Below are 12,111 nucleotides of genomic sequence, written 5' to 3'. Positions count from 1 at the left end.
CTAATCTAGTGCCATTTCTACTGTTCCCTAGAACCTTTCCACATTGTTTAATGTCCCCAAATTGTACACAACTCTTCTGGCCAAAGCGTAGGCTCACCATATCAACTCCAGTGTAAGTCCTAGAAGAGGAGTATAGCCACTCATATTCCCTTGTCTTGAAAACGGTCTTCCTCCAACCAGGGAGGCAGTCCCCATCAACTGAGAGAGAGAATCAGATTGGGCTTTGAGAAAGGAAAAGAGCCCAGGCCTAGGGGCCAAATCAGCTGCTCAATTCAAGCAATGAATGAGATAAGAGATTAACGCATGGTTTTCCTTCCTGTGCTGACATTTTATTATTAATACCGGGATTATCTCTATGTACTCCACCATAGGAAGGACCGTAAAGAAAAAAACCTCTCAGGAGCATGTTGGCACCCCAGGTTTAGTGAAATAGCTCACTAAAACTGCTTATTCTCCTCCTTCACATTTTCCTATAGCCATCACTACCTAAGTAGTCTTAACACCATCTGTACTTCATTAGCTGTGCTTGAATCAACTAATTTATGGATTGCTTGAAAAATACATTTTTAATTTTAGCTTAACTCTCTCCACCACTCAGAATAAGCCCAGTGTAGGCAAAATATGTGAGTTCAGAGACACGAAAATTCATGTTAATATCAAAATAAGAAAAGCATCATTATAAAATTCTATTGAAGTTTAAAAACTCTTACCCTATATTTCAAAGTCAAATGATTAAATATAAATGACTTTGTACTTAATTAATTTGACCAATACATATCAACAACTTAATATATGCGATTGTATTCATTTTTCTGCTACCGTACTATTCTCCTCCAAGATTAAAATTAAGCTATAGCTTTCATTACAAAACCAAATTGAAATATTTCATTAAATGCTGATATAGAATTACAAGAAAATTGAAACAATTTCCTACCTAAAAAGAGTCATTTCCTAAAAATTTTTACTTTATTTGTTTTGGACTCAAAATACATTTTTAGCAGGGAGACAAGTTTATAAATGATAATTAAATTCCCAGATTGACTCACAAAAAACGTTTAATGTAAAATGTACCTGAAACACACTAGAACCAAGTCTTAAGTGACTCTAAGTCATGAGGTCTATAAATTTAATTCTGTGGAGACTTAAGGAGTATCATCAAACATTGAGTTTCCAGATTTTGGACATATCAGGCAAGAGATCTGATAGAAGGATGGAACATCCATGAGTCTGGTGACCGCTATTCTCATCACTAACGTCACATCACCACCATCATCATCGTTATTATCATGACAAATTTCACTCATCATATTAGTACATGGTAGCTATGAAGATGATGATGGTAGGGAGCCAATAAGATGACATCTCATCATCTTGACTTTTTAAGTAAGTGGAGGACAACTCTACCTCACTCGATCAGGAATTTAAACCTCTTCCGTGATGTTCATTTCCCAACCAGGAAGCTGAGCCTTTTTAAAATGCTTTCATTTGAGCAAATGAAGGCTCTGAGATATCACTACCCACATTTCATCATCCCCTCCCCTGAATTTTGCCTTGTACTGTGGCCTCACCAGACCCCTTAAGCATAGCTTTGAAAAGTCTAAGAAAGGGGCAAGCTCAGGACCTGTTAACATATTCCTTGGGACGCTGGGTAGTACCTCAACAAAAACACAATACTGAAGTGAACATTTGCCTTTCTAAAGATCTCAATGGAAGATAACTTCACAACTTCTCTCAATTATTTACCTACTTCAAGTTTCCCTCCTTCATTGTCAAGGCTTTCTGCCTTGTTCCATTTCTGGTTTTGATTTTAATTGTAAACCCTACTACTCAAAACTATGAGCGATACCTGCCATTCCAGTACTTCAGGTGTGCCATTCAGTAGTATTTGACAGTTTAACGAATAAGAAGAACGCCAACTGTGAGCACTCATTCCTGCCATTCGTTTATATTCTCAAATAAAGACACAGTACCCTACAGTTTGCAATTCACTTAAATGGTCTCTGCCCTCATCAAATTGTAATCACAAAACATAAGCATACCCCACTTAAAAACTGAATTGAGCAGGGACTAGGGTGAGGAGGAAATGGGAGTTATTGTTTAATGGGTGTCAATTTTGGGGTTTGCAAGATAAAAAACTTCTGGAACTCTGTTGCACAACAATACGAATATACTTTACACTACAGAATTGCACACTTAAAATGGTTAAGATGGCAAATTTTATGTTACTATTTTTTGCCAAAATTAATTTTTTAAAAAATAATGTAGTGAAACTCCTTGAAAAACAGGTGCATTAGTTCAATGATGAATGAATAATTATGGAACATATTTTAAAAACTGGATTAAGGATACACTGATTTTTGTGTTAGGCGGTCAGAATCCTAGATTTTAGTCCTAATTTCTTTTCCATGAAAATACTGCCTGCAAAATTATCTATAAAGTTTTCAAATCCAAATGGACTAACATATGACTTGACAGGAGAAATTGCTCACGAAAATGCAGATCAAAACTAAATAAATAAATGAAACTCGGATCATAGAATTTCACTTCTCTTCTGAAAGATTCAAACAGTGAAACACAAGAAAACCACCACTCCCAGGTGCTCTGTTCTGAAGCTGTCACTACCACGCATTGTTACCATTTAGCATCTCAAAGTTTCACTGAATTTTCAGTGAACCAAGCAAAAGTTGAAGCTCATTGAGACAAAAATACTTGAACCCAAACCAGACCAGTTTTCAGTGGTTTCTATATTTTTGTATCAGCAGTTCCAGAGTATCTTAACACTCACTTTTTTCAGGGTTAATTTTTTTGTTGTTTAACATTTTATTCTGGTTAATATTTTTACCATTTTTTTAAAGTTATATTACAAAACAAAGAGTTTTCAGGATTCAGGGTCATAGTACTTTCTTTGAACAAGTTAAGCAAATTTATATTTATCCCACATGTAGGAGACAGAAGCTTCAAAAGAAGCAGACAAAATGGGACTATGGAGTAATGAGCAAAGTTGATGCAAACCACTGTCTTTAATTTATAATCCCACCTCATATACACAGAATGAAATCAATCAAAAGCAAAAGGAGATGGATACTTTTTTAAAGTAAGAACCCAGGGATAAAATAATAGGGTAAAAAACTGTGGACATGGTGCACTGATTTAAAAATTCATAAGAATTTTTTTCTCTGTATATGCACTCTACTCCAATCATAGATCATCCAACAGTTGAGTTTTCATGTTTATTCTTACAGCCTGCGTAGTTTATTAGATGAGGGGCAGCAAAACTTTGAAATCCAGTGTGAATTTGAGGTTTGTAATAGTACTAATAGTTTTAATAATAATAGTTACGTATGACTAATATATGTCGGCCCTTATACCATCTCCTTAGAACAACTATATGAGGTGAATATCAATATCCCTCTGAGATATGAGGAAACTGAGGCTTTGAGAGATTAAATAAGTTGGCCAAAATCACACACTAAAAAATGCTGTGCTCTTAACCACAAAGCTCCCCTGCATCTTGACGAATTGCTACGAGTGTAGCCTCATTTCAGTGGATTATTCTTCTACATCATCAGTTCCAAACTATTATTTTATTTATCTTCTTGATAAATGAGTTCTTGCTTTGGGGGTCTCCAATTGCCTAATAGTTCCTGAATAGAAGCCATATCTTGGAGACAGACGCTTGTTTTGATTGACTCCATGATTGCACCAAACGTGGTCATTGGCCAACATGGTCATTGACCAGCAGCAGCAGCTCCCTTTGTTCCACTGTTACCTCTCCATGCATTCACCAGGCAACTGGGCTACAGATCATTCACTACAGAAAGCAGCGTCTAGAAGGGCGTGCATTTTGAAATCCACTTGAATTCAGGACTAAAATCACTAGCAATTCAGGGTATTTAAGAAGCCACTCCTAGCCTTGTACATACCATAATCAACACCAATGAAGGACATACAGACAAGTACAATGGGCCTTTTCATTTCCCTGCTTCAGATCCGGATCCCTTTCCCCAGACCACAATGCCCAGGCAAATATATTCATGCCATTCCTGGGGAAAATAGAGTGAAGGCATACTCTCACATGTTACTCAGGGCCAGCCTTAGAATCCAAGAATAGTGAAGCTAGAATCCTAAGGACTCTCTAGACCATGACATAAAATTATGTATGAGAAAAAGTGGTCCAAAGAAGTAAAATGATTTGCCCAAGGTCATAAGCTAATGAGCAAAAACTCCAAGTCCAGTAATTTTCCACTTACAAGATTGTTTTAAACAAAAGACTACTACGTGTCAAATAAGGTACTGGATACTTTACGTACAGTATTGTATATAATCCTCACAACCTTCACAAAATAAATATTTTTACTCTTCTTATAAATAAAAACGATTAAGTAATTTAGCTAAATTCACATAGCTAGAAAGTAGCTGCAGGAATCAGCTATTAACGCCTTACTTTTAATATGATGCTCAAATTTCTACCAAAAAAAACAATTCCAGAAGGAATTATGACACTAAACAGCAGTGGATTGATATCGAGATTAGAGGAGGAAAAGGTGTGAAATTAAGACCTGGGGAATAAAAAAACTAAAATAAAGATAAAGGTGTTGCATGAACACACTGGTCTTTATTTTTATTTCTTTATACCCGCCGTTTTGCCAAAAGGGTTTAAGTTGGTGTATTAAGCAAACAAAAAAATGCATCCAATACAGTAAGATAAAGCCAAATTTAAAATAAGGGAATAGAATGAGTCTAAGGGAAAAATACACTGAAATTAAAGAGACAAACTTCTTGTAAGGAAGTCATATACTTGCCAGAGGTAGGCTATAAATTTGAATCTGAGCTTTCAGACAGGCTACACGAAGAGGGAAACATGATCCATTACGTGAATTGCAGTGTCCCTAAAACAAAGAACAAGCCATTTGCTCAGGAGAGACACAATTATTGCTGGTTATGAGACCATAGAGAAATTTGTCCCTGTGGCCCTTCTCAGGAAGGCATGGTACAGACCAGGGAACAGTAACCTCAACAATATGCTCCTGGCACACAGAGCAATGCATTGCACAGGACTGTTTATTGCACTGTTCATTAACGCAAAGCAGCAGCATTGCACTAGGCAGGATTCACTCATGGCAGTTCTTTGGGGACAGCATGCTAGTTGTCTCACAGAAGGAAGCAGAGGATCTTCCTGAACGGGAGGGATGCTAAGCCACACAGAAGCAGTGTGGAAGTCCTGTACAAAGACAACACTAATGCTAACCTCCCGCAACACCTTTGCTAGAATGCCCAATCCATCTCCACCTAGGAGGCATTTAGCCCCCCTCCACTTATCTCATCCAATCCAAACAGGATTCATGCTTCCTAACCTCCTCTGATGCAGAGGAACAGATCAAAACTGGAGGCCTTTACAGCAGATTCAGGTGTCAAGTTGGCCCGAGGAGAATGAGTGAAGTGGGCAGAGCAGGCAAAGCCAGGCTAGGAGAGCCATTTTGACAGTGGTGTGCTCATAGGTTGTGTCAGCATTGGTCAGGTAGATGCCCACCGTTCCTGAGCTTCACAGAGAGCCCCAGTTACCAGTGGCAAACCTCTGTTAGGAGCCATTACTTCCATTCATTTATTCACTTACTCACTGAGTCAACAAATATTTATTTGCAATTATTATGGTTGTGTGCCCAGGAAATACAGGTGGACAAGACACACAAGGCCCCTTCCTAATGGAGCTTGTGAGTTCACCTCTACCTAAAGATACTCTTAATTGGGGCAACTCAAGGAAAGAGCGTAGAGCTAGAGAATTAATGACTAAAATGCTACACGCTGCCTTTTTTCGTAAAAGGCTGTGGGAGAGTTCATCTGGAAATCTGGAGAGCAGCCCTTCCTTGGGGATGAACTAAAGACTGTGGCCTTGCAATTCATTTCAATAGTCCATGCCTTCGGTTTCCTCATCTACCAAGAACGAAACTAATACTTGCAACAAATACTTCATAATATTCTGTGAAAGAAAAAAAAGGAGTAAGTTGTAAAAGCTAAAACACTATAGAAACATCACCTCTGAAATATGTGCACATTGATAAAATGGCCCTTAAAGCTATTATTAAACAAGTACACCTGTTTGTCATAGTTAGAAACATGTGTTAAGAATACAAGATAATGAAATAAAAAAATGAGCAATTTCTTCTATCTAGATACTAGACAACTATATTAATTAATAGCATTTAATGGCTTGCACTGAAGGACTCACCAAATTACAAATATAACCCTTTTAGAATGTTAAAAACATAATTAGGAGTAGCCTGAAATGGAGGCACCCATGAACTCTTATCTGTTGATGTGCAAACAGTGTGGTTACATAAAGAATAAAACAGATTTTAAAATAGTCATTTCACATTATCAAGCAAAGTTCAGAGCATGCTAAGAAATAACTCTATTCCAGAGAGAGCCATGCATTCACTTACAACTCCTCTAACTGAAACTGGAGTTGTCATCTCCCTTCCCCAACTCACGAGTTATGCCAAAGGAGTGTAGTCAACTGGAAAACAATCAGTGCTTGTCCTGACGGTACAGATTAAACCAATTTTAACATAAAAGCCCACATCACAAGACACACTGCACAGCGTTATTTACACGAGGTCAAATTCTCACCTTTTCCTCATTCGGTTTGGCTAACAAGTAGTATGTACTTCAGGATTGGACCCATCGCTTGCAAAGTTACCTGTCTGCCATAAAAGATGTCATTGAAAGTAAAGGGCTCATTGGATACTCCACTTTCTAAGGAAATATTGCTAGGCATCTATGTAATATTCTCTTAGCACCCTTTAAAATATACCTAATCTCTTACTTTTTCCCACTTAGTCTCCCAGACTTGAGGCTATTTAAATGCTCTGGAAACCGCATTACTTCTGGAGACCAATTATATGAAACAGATTAAAATGTACCCATATCCCACATTAAATACTATCATTTTGCTGTAAAAATTTTGAAAGGATTTTTATAATTTTGTTTCTGAAATATTAGGCCTCAAGTAATATGCAAAATTTGTAATCAACTATGATTTCCAAATGATCATCACACATGTAGGGGAACACTTGCAGAGTGAGAATGTTTAACCTAAAAACCGTTTCCAAATACAACGACTTTTGTTTTTTAATTTTTTTTTTCCTTCTGCTTTTTCTCCCCAAATCCCCCGAGTGCATAGTTGTATATTTTTTAGCTGTAGATCATTCTAGTTGTGGCATGTGGGATGCCGCCTCAACGTGGCCTGACGAGCAGTGCCATGTCCACACCCAGGATCCGAACCAGTGAAACCCTGGGCCGCTGAAGTGGAGCACATGAACTTAACCGCTGCGCCACAGGCCCGGCCCCTGCAACAACTTATGATACTCTCTTTGATAATGAATGAAGCTGACATAATGTTGCATTTTGCTCATATTTATTAATCTGGATTTTTAAATTTACAATCAATATAACAGGCCTTACAATATTTTCCTAGGCCCATGAAACTTGTAAACTCTAGAATACCTTTGGTTCCTAATGAATGAGAGAGCCCTGCCCACATCAGCCCCAGATATCATCTTCACCAGAGACACAGCACAGAAGTCTCTAGAGACTGAGCCACCAAAAACCCAACCAAAGGGTTGGGCACAGTGCAATACTGCCTAGTGTTCTCTGGTTGGAATCTGGTCCTGGCCTCTCTTTCGGTAAGCGGCCCACATGCAGATGGAAGAGATACCTTCTCTCAGCTCTCAGAACTCCTCAATGTCTGGTGGCTACACTTGGCTCCTTATGTAAAGCGTTTTTTTACATCTTTCAAATAAAGTCATTTTTGCAGTCCAGCTGGATGTTAAATGGAGTAATACATAACTGACCACATTCCCTCTCACTCACACACAAAAAAATCACTCAGTGGAAAAATCCTTCAGAAATAGATACAATGCATACCTCTTAACATCTCTTATTCAGTCTTCAGAGCCTTTTTGAAGGCACCACCACAGCTAAAAGCCAGGTTCTCCACCAGTTGTGAATTGTGCTGGGGCCAGACATCACCCAGCCTACCACTCCCAACACGGTAGCCTCACCTCTTTGACACAGTACTACTTTAAATAAAAAATGTCTGAGGAAAAATTGGAAACTCTGTTGGTAAATATGGCATACTGTTGTAATTTAAATTTCCAGGGAGGTTTTTCAATATTTACAATTCCAGTTTCCTCATAGATGTTGCTAAAAACAATGGCACCATTAAACCTTAAAATGAATACCTTACATTGGAACCAAATGCTATGGCTTTTAGAAACATCTCCCTAATCTGTCTTTCTCTTTATTCATTTCGTATTGGGTGAGCACCTTCTCCGTGCCAGGCACCGTGCTGAGCCCTAGTGAATACAGCAGACGGGGTGGAAAGAACTGGAAATAAAGAAGGCAACAATTGCAACCCTTTGTGGTGTTTTATGTGAGTGCTTCTGCACGGCTAATTTAAACCTGTTTTACTAAAATTCAATCCCATTTCTCCTTGTTCTGCCCATGGAGTAGGTAAACAAGAGCCAATCACTATCCTCTCCAGCATAGCCTTCCTGCTACTTGAAACGCTCAAATTTCTTTTTTTCTTGTTCAAAATAAACATATTTTCCTGCAAAGAAAAGAAGATTACATTTGATGTGTGCAACAAGCCAATATGACTCCTTTGCTGTGTCATCACATTGTCATTGATATGAAAATATAGAATATGACTTTTCAGTCACATTGAAAGAATAAAGGAAAAACAGTCTCACGTCATCACCCAGTTTCTTCGGTATTAACCTATACATGAAACCTGATAGTTCCATTGTAAGAAAATGCACCGTAATAGAACAAAAATTTTGCATCATTGTACTAACCGAGAAAAAATAATAGGTTTCTATCCCTTATGACTCATATCAGAGTACCCTGCCCCCAAAGAAATCAAGACACACTGTCACTGAACCACATTATTATCCCTTAAGAAGACTATAAAATGGTGTACATCATTCATTCATTGACATTGAACTCGTGCCAAAACTATTAAGAGCACATATTAATAGATATCCCAAACGTGTAGGAATGACTACGAATAAAACACAAAGTGAAATTGGTATTCACTATTAATTTGTCTTTTATAAATGATTAAGTAAAGCATATGAAGGAAATAAAAGGGCAATAAATACCCTTTTATCACAAACTAGGGGATTTCTCTTACTCTGGGCTTGCACACAACCAGTTTAGAAATATGCATAATTGCCTATGGTCAACATCATATCACTGCCAGATCACACATTAAACAGATAACCACTATTATTATAAAAGCGACTTCCTTGACCTCATATTTTGGTCTGGGTGGGAATTCCTGTATTTTCCCAGATCGGCTGTTACACAGTGCCAATCTTGTGCTGTGCATGTCAATTTGTACCGGTCTAAGTGACTGGTGCCTTCCAGGGCTCACCCTAAAACACACTTATATGCATATGAATAGTGTGAGTTCAAGAAATGTGATCATAGCTGTTCTTGCAGTGCTTTTTAAAATCTGAAGTCTATGTGTGTTTTTTTATTATAGCTAAGGTACAGTGTGTGTTATTTGGCAGCTGAATTTGACATGAAAATATAAAAGGTTTGGGCAACCACATATTTGGAAATAGAAATCTTTCCTGAAAACATGGCTTTGGTTTTTAAACACAGCTAAATTTCTGGAAACTTCAATTTGTTAAAGACAGCCAAGACTTCAATCATATTTAACATATTCCTGGGGTTTACATATAGTGTTTCAAAGTAATAAACAACATCTTGTTTGGAGTAGCACGAAGAAAATGAGGCAAGCACTTCTTTAGAGTAAAAACTCCACTTTTAAAAATAGTTTGGAGACTCATTCTTATGTTGGTAAAATCACAAAACACTATTCAGCAAACAAAACATGATGAGCTCAATTCAAGTTGGTAAACATTTTTAGCTGGCTTCATTTGTAGTAGGAATTTTAATGTAACCATAACTTCAAGAATGCATCCCTTATAATGAAAACTTGAGGGGTAAAACTTTTTTTTAATTGTTAATAAGAACAATAGTGTCAAATTTGCACTTGAAAATTGGAAGAGATGTGATGACAACAGTAAATTGATTGAACCATTTTAAAAATCATGTTATAGTGCACTAAAATGCGTCCGCATTTACGCACTAGCACTCTCATTGCAGTGACCAAAAAGCCCCCGGGCCTGATTCAGTAGCAGAAAATAACTCCTTCCATGAGGTTAGGTCTACATATACCTTCCCTCCAGGATGTAAAACTTGCAGTAAAGCTATAAATCCTTCACATGCTTTTGCCTCGTTGGTCTAAACATAATAGTGATGTCTAAAAACCTTAAGTCACTTAGTAAGAATAATAAGCACTTTTCACCAAGTAAAAGATGATGAGTCGAAATAATACTATCCAAGGAAAGAAAGGCACAAGGAACTTTCTCTATCCTCTTTATAAGAGGTCAAGTCAAATTTCATTTAACCATGCTTTTTCTCTACACAGGGACTCAGTGAACAGAACATTTGTTATAAGTACAATTACAGATTCACATCCAGATAATTTATGGCAACCCAACAAATTAACACAAACATCTAGCTCTGTGGTCAATATTCCTTTATTTTGCCTGCATGTTATTCCAAATTTTTTTAGATAAATTTTTTTTCTAGTGGTTAATAGGTAAAACATGGGAATTCACCTAAAAGTTTAAAAGTTGGTAATGTGTTATGCCCTTTTCCCACCACCTATATTCAAAACAACTATTGGACTGGACCTCAAAAGCAGAAAGATCTTAGATCTGAGTTTGCCTGGGACCGTCTTGATTTTCAGCTCTTGGTCTGGAGTAATTATTAGTAATGTGCCCTTTCAGTCTCACAAGTGTCCCAGTTAGGTTGATAAACTATATGGCCACCCTCTTTATAAGATCATGGATGGCATCTACTTGATATGGCTTCTAGGGCACCAAGAATACTTGCCTCGAGTATTTCCCCTGCCCAGACAGCACAGGGTCTGAATTCTCCCAGCTACATTACAAGTTCCTTGAGTACAAGATTGGGTTTTTATTTAGCTGTGTGCAACCAGCACACTGTCTGGCATATAGCAAATGGTAAATAAATGTTATTTTGGATAAATGAAGATTTGTTCCTTTAGATAAAATATCGCCTGCTCTGGGTATCCTCTTTTAAAATAGACATATTCCTGGAAGGAGAAGAACATACATAAAATTGATAATGACCTTCAAAATCTGACCACTGTCTCCACCTCTGCTGCTGCTACTCTAGTCCAAGCTACCAGCATCTCTTGCTTGGATTAGTTCAACAGCCTCCTCACTGGTCTCTCTGCTTCCATCATTGCTTCCCGAGGGTATATTCTCAACCCAACAGCAAGAGGCCTTGTTAAAACTAAATCAGATGGTGCCACTCCCCATCCAACCCTGAGTAAAAGCTAGTCATTACAATGGCCTACAAGGAGCATTGTCAGATTTAGCAAACAAAATAATAAAAGCCCAGTTAAATGCATAATTTTTAGTACAAGTATGTTTCATACAATATTCAGAACATAATTATACCTTAACATTTTTGGCATTCTTTATCTTAAATTAAGATATAACTGGGCATCTACATTTTGCCTAGTAATCTTACTTGCAAAACTTTACCTGACCAGGCACATGTGTGCTTGTGTGCATGCAAACACACACACACACACCCCCCTACCTCAGTCCTTCCTTTCACTGGGCTCCAGCCCAATGGCATTGACACTTATCTTCAAATATACCAGGCATATTTCTGCACTGGGGCTTTGTGCTGGTTGTTTCCACTGTATGGAAAGTTCTCTCAGATACTGTTACCTCTCTCTCCCTTTCTTTTATTTTTTTTAAGATTTTTTTTTCCCTTTTTCTCCCCAAAGCCCCCAGGTACATAGTTGTATATTCTTCGTTGTGGGTCCTTCTAGTCATGGCATGTGGGACGCCACCTCAGCGTGGTTTGATGAGCGGTGCCATGTCCAAGCCCAGGATTAGAACCAACGAAACACTGGGCCGCTTGCAGTGGAGCGCGCGAACTTAACCACACGGCCACGGGGCCAGCCCCACTCTCTCTCCCTTTCTTTAGTGTTCC

At 38.0% G+C, this 12,111-nt stretch overlaps 1 long non-coding RNA gene across 1 annotated transcript in view; it reads right to left on the bottom strand.

Moving 5' to 3' along the window:
* The window catches only part of LOC106825097 (uncharacterized), a 68,152-nt gene that overhangs the window by 29,438 nt on the left and 26,603 nt on the right, over positions 1 to 12,111 (bottom strand). The gene's annotated exons all lie outside the window — the stretch shown is intronic.

This window comes from Equus asinus, chromosome 4, assembly GCF_041296235.1.
Source record: "Equus asinus isolate D_3611 breed Donkey chromosome 4, EquAss-T2T_v2, whole genome shotgun sequence".
Lineage (NCBI taxonomy): Eukaryota > Metazoa > Chordata > Mammalia > Perissodactyla > Equidae > Equus > Equus asinus.
The sequence above is the reverse complement of the archived record's forward strand: the minus strand, read 5'-3'. Positions and strand labels throughout refer to the sequence as shown.